This window comes from Symphalangus syndactylus, chromosome 11 (assembly GCF_028878055.3).
Source record: "Symphalangus syndactylus isolate Jambi chromosome 11, NHGRI_mSymSyn1-v2.1_pri, whole genome shotgun sequence".
NCBI classification, from domain to species: Eukaryota; Metazoa; Chordata; class Mammalia; order Primates; family Hylobatidae; genus Symphalangus; species Symphalangus syndactylus.
In genome coordinates, this window is record NC_072433.2 from 33,947,675 (window position 1) to 33,959,796 (window position 12,122).

The following is a 12,122-nucleotide window of genomic DNA, read 5'->3' on the forward strand; positions in this document are numbered from 1 at the left end:
GAGTTTCTGGCTCCTGGGAGGAAGGAAATGCTACTATTGAAGTTGTGAATTTGGCATAGTAAAGAACCTTCTTCCCTATAATCCGTCTCAAGTACCAAAAGTACCCAAATATATGAAGTCATGATGCAGCTTGATTTTTAAGGGTAAAATAATTTATTCACCAATTACTAATTGGTCCACAAAAAATATATAGAACTCGTTGTATATGCCCTGCTAGACCATGCTCTTGGAGCCTACATTCTGATCTCTGAAGCCAGGTAGAAAACGTAGTAAGGGAAGCCTTCTTACCAGGGTTTACAAAATTTAAATAGACAATTGGGGATTTTGACACAAAATATTTTTTCTTTTCATTTTAAATTATAAAACGTAATTTTAGACCAAGAATTGGGAGGCCAGGCATAGTGGCTCATGCCTCTAATCCCAGCACTTTGGGTGGCGAAGATGGATGGATCATTTGAGGTCAGGAGTTCGAGACCAGCCTGGCCAACATGGTGAAACCCAGGATCTACTAAAAATGCAAAAATTAGATGGGCGTGGTAGCATCCCAACTACTCAGGGGGCTGAGGCAAGAGAATCGCTGGAACCCGGGAGGTGGAGGTTGTAGTGAGCTGAGATCCGAGATCGTGCCACTGCACACCAGCCTGGGTGAAAAAGCGAGACTCCGTTTAAAAAAAAAAAAAATTCAGGAGATCCAAATATAATAAATAAATCTTAAGCATTAATTTAGCTGTCCATTCATGATAGCATTTAAAAAATTTGAGAAATTTAGAAGCAATATTATCTAGATATTAAGAAATACATATCAGATGTGATTCAGGTTATATCTAATTCTGTAGTTGGTATCTTGCTAATATTCATAATTTATTGCAAAGACAATTTTCCCAAAGTTTTCTTGCTCACCCAAAGGAGGTGGGTAATAAATTAGATTGAGTCATGGAAATTTGTATTGAGTTGAATTGGAGAGAGGAAAATTCAATTTTCCAAGGGAAAATGCATAGTAGATACACAATGTGTAGCAGATTTTCCGAGGAAAAGAAAGTAACATAGGATGTGGTACTGTTCCCATTGTTCCAGATCTCTTAATTTATTTATTTATTTTTATTTTTATTTTTTTAATTGAGACAGAGTCTTGCTCTGTTGCCCTGGCTGGAGTGTAGTGGTGCGATCTCAGCTCACTGCAACCTCTGCCTCACAGGTTCAAGTGATTCTCCTGCCTTAGCCTCCGGAGTAGCTGAGATTACAGGCACCTGCCACCATGACCAGCTAAGTTTTGTATTTTTAGTAGAGATGGGGTTTCACCATGTTGGCCAGGCTGGTCTCGAACTCCTGACCTCAAGTGATCTGCCCGCCTCGGCCTCCCAAAGTGCTGGGGTTACAGGCGTGAGCCACCACGCCCAGCCCAGATCTCTCAATTTACAAAGAAACTTTAATCTGCCGTGCCAATCCAAGTAGCTAGGATCATTATAATAGATCAATGTAACTTTTCAGCATCCCAGTGTTCCTTGCAGAGAACTTGCCTTGATCTTCCAAACAAATATATGAATTTTAAAAGTTAACATTTGGTAGTTTGTGTTCATGTGCCTTTTTATTTTTAATTCAACCAAAGATAAAAACTGTTGGAAATAACAAAGTAAATGGGTGAGTCTCAGTATCTCTCTTTAAAACCTTATAATTATAGTTGTACAGGTTTCTCTTTTTGAAATATAACACTAGCAGAACACTGGAAGCCCCTAAAAAACTGGCTGGCCATATGTAGAAAGCTGAAACTGGATCCCTTCCTTACACCTTATGCAAAAATTAACTCAAGATGGATTAAAGACTTAAATGTTAGACCTAAAACCATTAAAATCCCTAGAAGAAAACCTAGGCAATACCATTCAGGACATAGGCATGGGCAAGGACTTCATGTCTAAAACACCAAAAGCAATGGCAACAAAAGCCAAAATTGACAAATGGGATCTAATAAACTAAAGAGCTTCTGCACAGCAAAAGAAACTACCATCAGAGTGAACAGGCAACCTACAGAATGGGAGAAAATTTTTGCAATCTACTCATCTGACAAAGGACTAATATCCAGAATCTACAAAGAACTCAAACAAATTTACAAGAAAAAAACAAACAACCCCATCAACAAGTGGGCAAAAGATATGAACAGACACTTCTCAAAAGAAGACATTTATGCAGCCAACAGACACATGAAAAAAGGCTCATCATCACTGGCCATCAGAGAAATGCAAATCAAAACCACAATGAGATACCATCTCACACCAGTTAGAATGGCGATCATTAAAAAGTCAGGGAACAACAGGTGCTGGAGAGGATGTGGAGAAATAGGAACACTTTTACACTGTTGGTGGGACTGTAAACTAGTTCAACCATTGTGGAAGTCAGTGTGGCAATTCCTCAGGGATCTAGAACTAGAAATACCATTTGACCCAGCCATCCCATTACTGGGTATATACCCAAAGGATTATAAATCATGCTACTATAAAGACACATGCACATGTATGTTTATAGCGGCACTATTCACAATAGCAAAGACTTGGAACCAACCCAAATGTCCATCAATGATAGACTGGATTAAGAAAATGTGGCATATACACACCATGGAATACTATGCAGCCATAAAAAATGATGAGTTCATGTCCTTTGTAGGAACATGGGTGACACTGGAAACCATCATTCTCAGCAAACTATCGCAAGGACAAAAAACCAAACACCTCATGTTCTCACTCATAGGTGGAAATTGAACAATGAGAACACATGGACACAGAAAGGGGAACATCACACACCAGGGCCTGTTGTGGGGTAGGGGGAGGTGGCAGGGATAGCATTAGGAGATATACCTAATGTAAATGACGAGTTAATGAGTGCAGCACACCAACATGGCACATGTATACATATGTAGCAAAACTGCACGTTGTGCACATGTACCCTAGAACTTAAAGTATTTTATATATATAAATTATTAGCTGGGCATGGTGGTGCGCACCTGTTGTCCCTGCTACTCAGGAGGCTGAGGCGTGATAATCGCTTGAACAGGGAGGTGGAGGCTGCAGTGAGCTCAGATTGTGCCACTGCACTCCAGCCTGGCAAAAGAGTGAGACTGTCGCAAAAAAAATATTAAATTTTATTTATTTATCTTATTTACATATATATTTTTGAGACAGGGTCTTGCCCTGTCACCCAGGCTGGAGTGCAGTGGTGCAATTATGGCTCACTTCAGCCTTGAACTCCTGGCTCACTCCCGCCTCAGCCTCCCGAGTTCCTGGGACCACAGGCACGCACCACCACAGCCACCTATTTTTAAATATTTTGTAGAGATAGAGTCTCACTACGTCGCCCAGGCTGGTCTCAAACCCCTGGCCTCAAGTGATCCTCCCCCCTCAGCCTCTCATAAAGCTAGGATTAGAGGTGCATACTCTTTTCTTTTTTTTAATTTCAGAGGTGCATACTTTTTTTTTTTTTTAATTTCAACTGTTTTTTTAGACTCAGGTTATGTGTGCAGCTTTGTTGGGATATTGTGTGATGCTGAGGATTGGGCTATAAATGATCTTTTCACTCAGGTAGTGAGCATCGTACCCAATAGGTAGTTTTTCAACCCTTGCCCCCTCCACCCTTCCTCCCTCTATTAGTCCCCAGTGTGTGTCACTCCCATCTTTATGTCCATGTGTACCCAATGTTTAGCTTCCACTTATACATGAGAACATGCAGCATTTGGTTTTCTATTCCTGCATGAATTCACTTAGCATAATGGCTTCCAGGAGCATCCATGTTACTGCAAATGATATTGATAGATGCAGAAGGCAGGTAAGGGAGGGCCCCGGGAGAATTTCTGACCCACCATACAAGTGTTTACATCAGATGCTTTTGTGAATGAGGGAACTTGCTCAGGGCTTTCTGTGGACATGCTCACCATGGACGGGGGGCCCGCCTGCACACTAGGAGAATGGGGTGGAGCCACTGGGGATTTGCGTCTTATGCAGGAGGGAGGAGCCTGGCCTTTTCAGCTCCTGTGTGTGGTGGCCTGGTATTTAATCTGTGAGGTGGGAGCCTGTTGGCAGGACCCCTTCTTTTTTAACTGGGAGATTTTTTAAAATAAATTCCACTCTCTGCCGGGTGCAGTGGCTCACGCCTGTAATCCCAGCACTTTGGGAGGCCGAGGCGGGTGGAGCACCTGAGGTCAGGTGTTCGAGACCAGCCTGGCCAATATAGTGAAACCCTGTCTTTACTAAAAAATACAAAAATATTAGCTGGGCATGGTGGGCATGTAATCCCAGCTACTCGGGAGGCTGAGGCAGGAGAATCGCTTGAGCCCGGGAGGTGGAGGTTGCAGTGAGCCAAGATTGCACCATTGCACTCCGGCCTGGTCAGCAAGAGCGAAACTGTGTCTCCAAAATAATAATAATAATTTTTTTAAAAATTAATAAAATAAAATAAATATAAATTCCGCTCTCCTAAAAAAAATGAAGATATTAAAGTACTATGGGTGTTCAGAGAAGAATATCACATTTTAAAAACCTGTAAAAAAGTTTCATGAGATCTGTGAATTCAGCATTAGATTAGGGAATGTGATGGGCAATGAGAATGTTCCAGACATAAAGAACTGCAGAAGAACTACAAAGAGCATGATGGAGGAATCCTTGACTTGGTCCAATCCTATTTATCTTTGCAGTAGTTTTGGTCAGAAAGTCCTAGAATATAAATCAATGTAGGTCTTTGTGTATGGCCCATTCAAATACAGGAAAAAGCAAATTGTTCTCTCTCTACTCACACATACCACACAGCACAGAATGCTTCTATGACCGTGTGTGTGTGTGTGTGTGCGCGCGCGTGTGTGTTTCCAGCACACCAAGCAATTCTCTGGCAGCATACACCAGTGGGGTGTCCTATAATTTAATTCAATTCTGACAGTATCTACCTGAAGATAGCATCAGATTTCACAAGTTGAGGGCTCAGTCCCACAAGACTTCTCCCCACTTCAGATGCCAATCACTACCCTCAGATTACGACCTGTGCTTCTGACCAACTGGCTATAAATCAGAGATCCCACCACCCCTCCTGGAATTCAATTAATTTACTAGAGTGGCTCAAAAAACTTTTGTAAACACTTTATTAGATATCACATGTGATATCGCTCTATTTCTCAATATCCAGATGATATTGCTTCTAAATTTCTCAAACTCTTTTAATGCTACCAGAAATGGACAGCTAAATTAATTCTTAAGATTTATTTGTTATATTATGATTTCCAGATCTTCTAATTCTTGGTCTGAAATTAGGTTGCATAATTTTAAATGAAAAGAAAAAAAATTACGTCTATGTGTAATACGTAATAAAATCTCCCATTGTCTATATATTTAAATTTGGTAAACTCTAGTAAGAAGGCTTCCCTAACTATGTTTACTAGAGTTCGGGGAAATACTTTACTTAGGTCTACCCATATATTACCAAATATCTGAAGTCATGACGCAGCTTGGTTTTCAAGGGTAAAACAGATAATTTATTCACCAATTACTAATTGGTCCAGAAGGCTATTTTAAAGGCTACAAATGAACAGTGAGATCAGTACATACATAGGGTGAGGTCTGGATGAATCATGAGTACGAGAACTTCTGTCCCATAGTGGATACGACCTTATTCACTGGCCTGGAAGCTCACTACACACAGTCCTCTGGGTTTTTGGAGGCTTCATTTCACAGGCATGATTGATTAAATCATTGGCTACTGGTGATCAACTCACCCGTCAGTCCTTCTTTTCTCCCTGGAGGTGGAGGTAGGGTTGAAAGTTCCAGTCTTTCAACCACATCATTGGTTTTGTCAGGGATAACAAAAGACACTCCTCTTTCCTTTATCACTCCAGAGCTGTTCTACAATCCAGGACAAAAGGCCAAATATTCTAACAAAGGATACTCCTATTGGTCTAGTCACTTAAGAGTTACAGAGGATTTAGGACCTCTGAGTCAGGAACTGCGAATCAAATCCAAAATATTTGCAGTCAGCCCTCAGTATCTATGGGTTCCATATCTGTGGATTCAATCGATTTTGGATCGAAAGTATTTGAGGAAAAAAAAAGGATGGTTGCATCTGTACTGAACATGTACTACATGTATGGACTTTTTTTGGTCATTAATTCCTAAACAATACAGTATAACAAGTATTTACACAGTATTTACACCATGTTAGTTATTGTAAGTGATCTAGAGATGATTTAAAATATACAGGAGGATGTGCATAGCTTCTATGCAAATACTATAGCAATGTATATGAGATTTGAGCATCCATGGATTCTGGTATCTGCAGGAGGTCCTGGAACTAAGCCTCCTGGGACACCAAGGGATGGCTGTATTTCACAATATCACAGGCTACTAGTGATATAGGCAGGCTTGGGGAGGTAAAGCCTATCAATATGACTCTGAGACTTGTGATCTGAGAGACCAAAGTAGATACCCCTATATGGACTAAGATGGACCCTAAGGTTAAGAAAACAAAAGTTACCTACTTGTGTTCAGGACTCAGCTGGCATGGCACCTTCCTAAGTTCCTATGGCTATAAGAAAAACCACACTATTGCTAAACTCCCTAATAGGACCTATCAGGCAAATTATCAGGCCCATCCTAACTCAGATATACAACCTAAACCATTACAACTCTGACTGGACAAAGGACCAGCCTTACAAACTCTTTTTTTTCTTTTTCTGAAAAGCAACTACAGACCTTGAGCCAGTTTCAGCCAGCTTAAAGAGCCGGCACACAAACTTTGTGTCCTACAGGTCACCTTTTGATGTGAAGAACCAAATTCTACCTCATTTTAATGTTAAAACCCTGCCATGCAATGAATATGGGATGTTTGTTACATATATGTTTACCCATTGCACATGTTCTTGACTCCTCTCATAAATGTGTGTATCTTTTCCCCAAAAGTGCTGAATATGTATGAATCTATTTTGTGACACAGGTGCTATAATGCCATAAAACCCAAACTGCCCTTTCCCTCTTCAAAGAGAGTTCCTTGGGCCACGCTGGAGACTGTCTCTTTCTGGCTTGCAAACTAATATTGCCAATAAAACTCTTCTATAATTTATCCTTCCTGGTGGTATATTGGACAACACACTTCAAACATGAGTGACTCAAAGTTGTGTGTAGTGAGGAGATTTTTTTGTTTTTTGAGACAGAGTCTTGCTCTGCCACGCAGGCTGGAGTGCCGTGGTGTGAACTCAGCTCACTGCAACCTCTGTCTCCCGAGTTCAAATGATTCTCATGTCTCAGTCTCCCAAGTAGCTGGGATTACAGGTGCCCACCACCACACCCAGCTAATTTTTGTATTTTTAGTAGAGACAGGGTTTCACTGTGTTGGCCAGGCTGGTCTCAAACTCTTGATCTCAAGTGATCCACCCCCTCGGCCTCCCAAAGTGCTGGGGTTACAGGCGTGAGCCACCGGGCCCAGGCCTGTAGTGTGGTTTTAAAGAAATGCTCCTAGCACAAGAGAAGTAGATTTAGGAGAAATTATGACATGATTCTGTAGATGTGTGATATTTGAAAATCCAGGCAAATGTGCCCTTTGGCAAATTATAAACACAGCACTGAAGTTTGAACAACGGTAAGAAGCCTGAAGCTGGATTTTACAGCACTCTCCATAGGAATAATTCTGTGTATCCCCATAGACTAAACTCCTTCCTCTGCTAAATCCAATACCCATGCAGCTTCATACTCCAGGAATGCTAAACTTTGAATTTCCCAAATATTTTATGCTTTCCACTACCCCCATTCACTTTTCCCACTATTTCTCTTCACTTAGGCTGCCTGATTTATGCTAGACTTTCTAGTAAGTACCTATGAAACTTCTAATCATCAGTTTAAATGCTTGGCTTTCTGTGAAAAATTTCTGAGCTTCCCCGGACTGATTTGAGTTTATTTTCCTTCTCAGTTCTTACTTCACTCTATAAACAGTGGGACAGATGCCTTGCTGCATTTGGATTATTTGCTGTTATGTGTATTTTCCCAATAGGCTTAAACATAGTTAAGGAAAGGCAGAGTGCCAGTAGTTTTATCTGTTCATTCTTGGGCCCGAGAAGTGCATGGGATGGAGATTTTTACTAGGAAACTTATTCAAAGGTTTCTATTTAGCTAATGTAGGGTCTGAGAAAATGATACCACATAATGACGTCCTCAGAAGCAACTCTCTCTGACCTTCCCCTGACCTCCTGTCTCTGGCCCCTCATTCTCCCCTGAGGCTAGTCATAAAAACTAGAACCCCTTTTCTCCCAAGCCAGCCACAAACCCTAAAAATATTTCTCCAATTTCCCTCCCTACCTTCCTGTGTAAAACCTGGCCTTACCGAAATTATCTGACCTACCTTGTTTCATTATAGTCATAAGGCCCCTATTCTAGAGAGGGTCATGTTCCATGCTCAGAGAAGAGGAATGAATGTGCAGAGAGGCCAAGATGAATATAGATAGACAGGTCTTGCTAGATATCGCCACTAAGTCTGTTAGCATTAGGTTACAACCTTTTTTTGACCTTAATAGGTTCGTTGCCTGATACCCATGGCAAGTCAATACACCAAGACACCAGCCCGCAGCAGAGAAAGAGGTTTAATAGTAGGGCCATCGAATGAGGAGACAGGAGGAAACCTCAAATCCATCTCCCTGAGGAACTTGGGGTTAAGTTTTTAAGGATTTTGAAGTGGGCTGAAGTGTGGTGATCAGAGATCACTGACTGTTGAAGAGTGCAGGGTGAAGCCATGGAACAGGGAGAGGAAGAAGCTGTATCCACATGCTGATCCTGTTCCTCTGCGGGAGTCCTCGAACTGGGTTTGGGAATTCGGTGTCTAAAAAACGTCTCCAAGAATCCTTAAAGAGGAGCCTTATGATTCTAATGTCAGAATCCTGTCTGTAGGAACAATGGGGATGCAAATCAATTCTTAATCATTCTTGTGACTCTAATGTCAGAACTCTTATCTATAGGAACAATGGGGATGGAAAGGGTCGGTATCTGGTGTTACCTGACTTTCAGCAACAAGGAAACAGGCCAAAATGCAGCCTGATTCAGGCTTAATTATAACTATATTTCTGTCAAGAAACTGACATGCAATTCTTGTCAACTCTGTCAGGGTAGTTTCATTTTTGTACCAAAATATTTCTACATGGCTGTCCATATGTTGTTGAACCCATGCATAAAAATGAACAGTTTCCCCTGTATCTTTGGGTCTTCATTCTAAAGACTCCCATGTCACATAAAACCATGACCAGGTAAATTTGTATGCCTTTTCTTCTATGGATCTGCCTCTTGTCAATGATTTTCAGTCAACAGACAGCAAAGGGGGAAGTATTCTCTTAGTGCCCTCACTACTAAGAATTTTCTGCAAACGGTATTGTTACTGGAAAGGGGTTCTGATCCAGATCCCAAGAAAGCGTTCTTGGATCTCATGCAAGAAAGAATTAAGGGTGAGTTCGCAAAGTGACAGCAAGTTTATCATGAAAATAAAGGAATAAAAGAATGGCTATTCCATAGACAGAACAGCCCCGAGGGTTATTTTTATGGTTATTTCTTGATGATATGCTAAACAAGGGGTGGATTATTCATGCCTCCCCTTTGTAGACCATATAGGGTAACTTCCAGACATTACCATGGCATTTATAAATTGTCATGGCACTAGTGGGTGTGTAGCGTTGAGGACGACCAGAGGTCACTCTGGTCACCATCTTGGTTATGGTGTGTTTTGGATGGCTTCTTTACTGAGACCTGCTTTGTCAGCAAGGTCTTTATGACCTGTATCTACCTTGTGCCAACCTCCTGTCTCATCCTGTGACTTAGAATGCCTAACAGCCTGGGAATGCAGCCCAGTAGGTCTCAGCCTTATTTTATCCAGCCCCTATTCAAGATGGAGTCGCTCTGGTTCAAATGCCTCTGACAGTATTGTAAGCAAGTGAAATGAAAAAGCAGATGAGCATGAGACAAAAGCAAGATGGGGAAGAGGTTGAGTAAGACCTGGAAAGAGAGAAATTCAAAGCAAACCAGCACCCAGGCTATCAGATACCCAGAATCTAATGGACAGCACCTTCTCTTATGTACACTTCCGCCCCCTCATAGATTATTCCTTTTCCTTAGCCTATTTCCCCGTGGGGGTTCTACACATCAATGAGACAGGGATGTCATTATATTTGATGCATTCTTTTCACAGCTAAAAATATTAAAAGGGGCCGGGCACGGTGGCTTACACCTGTAATCCCAGCAGTTGGGGAGGCTGAGGCAGACAAATCACGAGATCAGTAGTTAGAGACCAGCCTGGCCAACATGGTGAAACCCTGTCTCTACTAAAAATACAGAAAGTTAGCTGGGCTTGGTGGCGGGCACCTGTAATCTCAGCTATTCAGAAGGCTGAGGCAGGAGAATCTCTTGAACCCGGGAGGCAGAGGTAGTGAACCAAGATCACACCACTGCACTCCAGCCCAGGTGACAGTGCGAGACTCCGTTGCAAAAATATATATATATATATATACACACACACACATATACACACATACACACACATATGTATATATATACATGTAGATACATATGTGTGTGTATATTAAAAATATACACACACATATACATACACATAAGTATAAATATACACATATATACACATATATATACATATGTGTGTGTGTGTGTTTTTTTTTGCAACGGAGTCTCGCACTGTCACCTGGGCTGGAGTGCAGCCATACATATGTGTGTGTGTATATATATATATGTGTGTGTGTGTATATATATATAATTGTAAGTTTTTAAAATATGACTAATTCTTTGTAATTGTTTTATCTTTTCTTATTTTGTCATATAACCTCAGGACTTAGCAAAATACCGGACATGTAAGAAAGACCCTCATTTTACTCTGTCAAGCTACTTGACATACTTACCACAAGGTAAAATAATTTGTGTATTATTTCCATTTGAAATTTAAATCTCAGTATTCATTAAGTAGTATTTATTAAAATATGTTGTAAATAAGGTTTAAAATGTAGAATCTCTCAAAGTTTGGTAAAGTTAGCAGAAATTATTCATTTAACTCATATTAACTTAGTATTTGATAATAAAAAGGATCAAACATATAATTAGTTTGGTTTTTTTAGTCAAAAAGTATTTTTAATATTATAGCAGTAAATTATAGAGTTACCATTATTAGCCATATTTATTCATGAGAAGTAATTTGATATCTTACAAAATAACCTAATATGTGGTATAACCTCTTGCAGTCTAATTTTTCACGGATGAGCTCTTGCATACTTAATATCCTCGGAGGTGATATTTTAACATAGTCTAATTACCACTTTCCTTTTATTTCTATTCAGTTTGACACAGTCACTTTGCCTAAAATAATTTAATATTCTTATGAATGAGATCGTGTTAAAACTAGCCTATAACATAAATCGCCTTTGTTTATGCCAACAACTCTATTGAATTAACATACTAGAATGTGAGAACAAATGGCCCTTAGAGGGAAGTGAAAAAATATTCTTCACAATTTTTAAATGATTGCCAAAAAATTTTAAGCATTTCTAGTTTGAATACCATTTAACTGTACTACAAGTCAGGGTCCTTAGTAGTCTAATTAATATGGATAAGAAAAAATAATTTTATCTCTTTCTTTTCTTCTATTGCATCCTTACCCATCCAACCAGGGCACCATGCTGCCAGACTGGTCCCAGGTGCTTTGGGTGAGACCAGAACATGTTTGGTAAAACATCATGTGGCATTTTCACATGCCTCTACACAGACACTCAGACAGCTGGTCTTCGCACAGCGGTGTTACAAGTGCAATTCCTGAAGGTAGATGCTTACAACCAAATCCTAATATTGACTCTTAGCAGTCATACTACTTTGGGGGAGATGTTGCTTCCCTTAGCCTTAGTTTTCCAACTTCTAAATCAGGTTAATAACAGTACCTACCTCATAAGGTTGAGCAAATCATGAGAATTAAGATTATCCATGTTAAATAAGTATTTCAGTCTGGCATATAATATAGTAAAAGTTCATATACCATCAGTTGTTTATTATTATAATTACTAGCATTGGCCTAAATTTTAGACAATTATTTGTTTACTCTAATGTCAGTTATTCCTTTACTCTAATGTCAAT

General features: G+C 40.1%; 1 long non-coding RNA gene across 2 annotated transcripts in view; it reads left to right on the forward strand.

Annotated features, from left to right (window-relative positions):
* LOC134731781 (uncharacterized) overlaps window positions 1-12,122 on the forward strand; it is a 45,524-nt gene that overhangs the window by 5,598 nt on the left and 27,804 nt on the right. For both annotated transcript variants that reach the window (XR_010114370.1, XR_010114369.1), the window contains exons 4-5: window positions 10,834-10,909; window positions 11,666-11,813. This is a non-coding gene — a long non-coding RNA (uncharacterized lncRNA). The remainder of the gene's footprint in view (window positions 1-10,833; window positions 10,910-11,665; window positions 11,814-12,122) is intronic.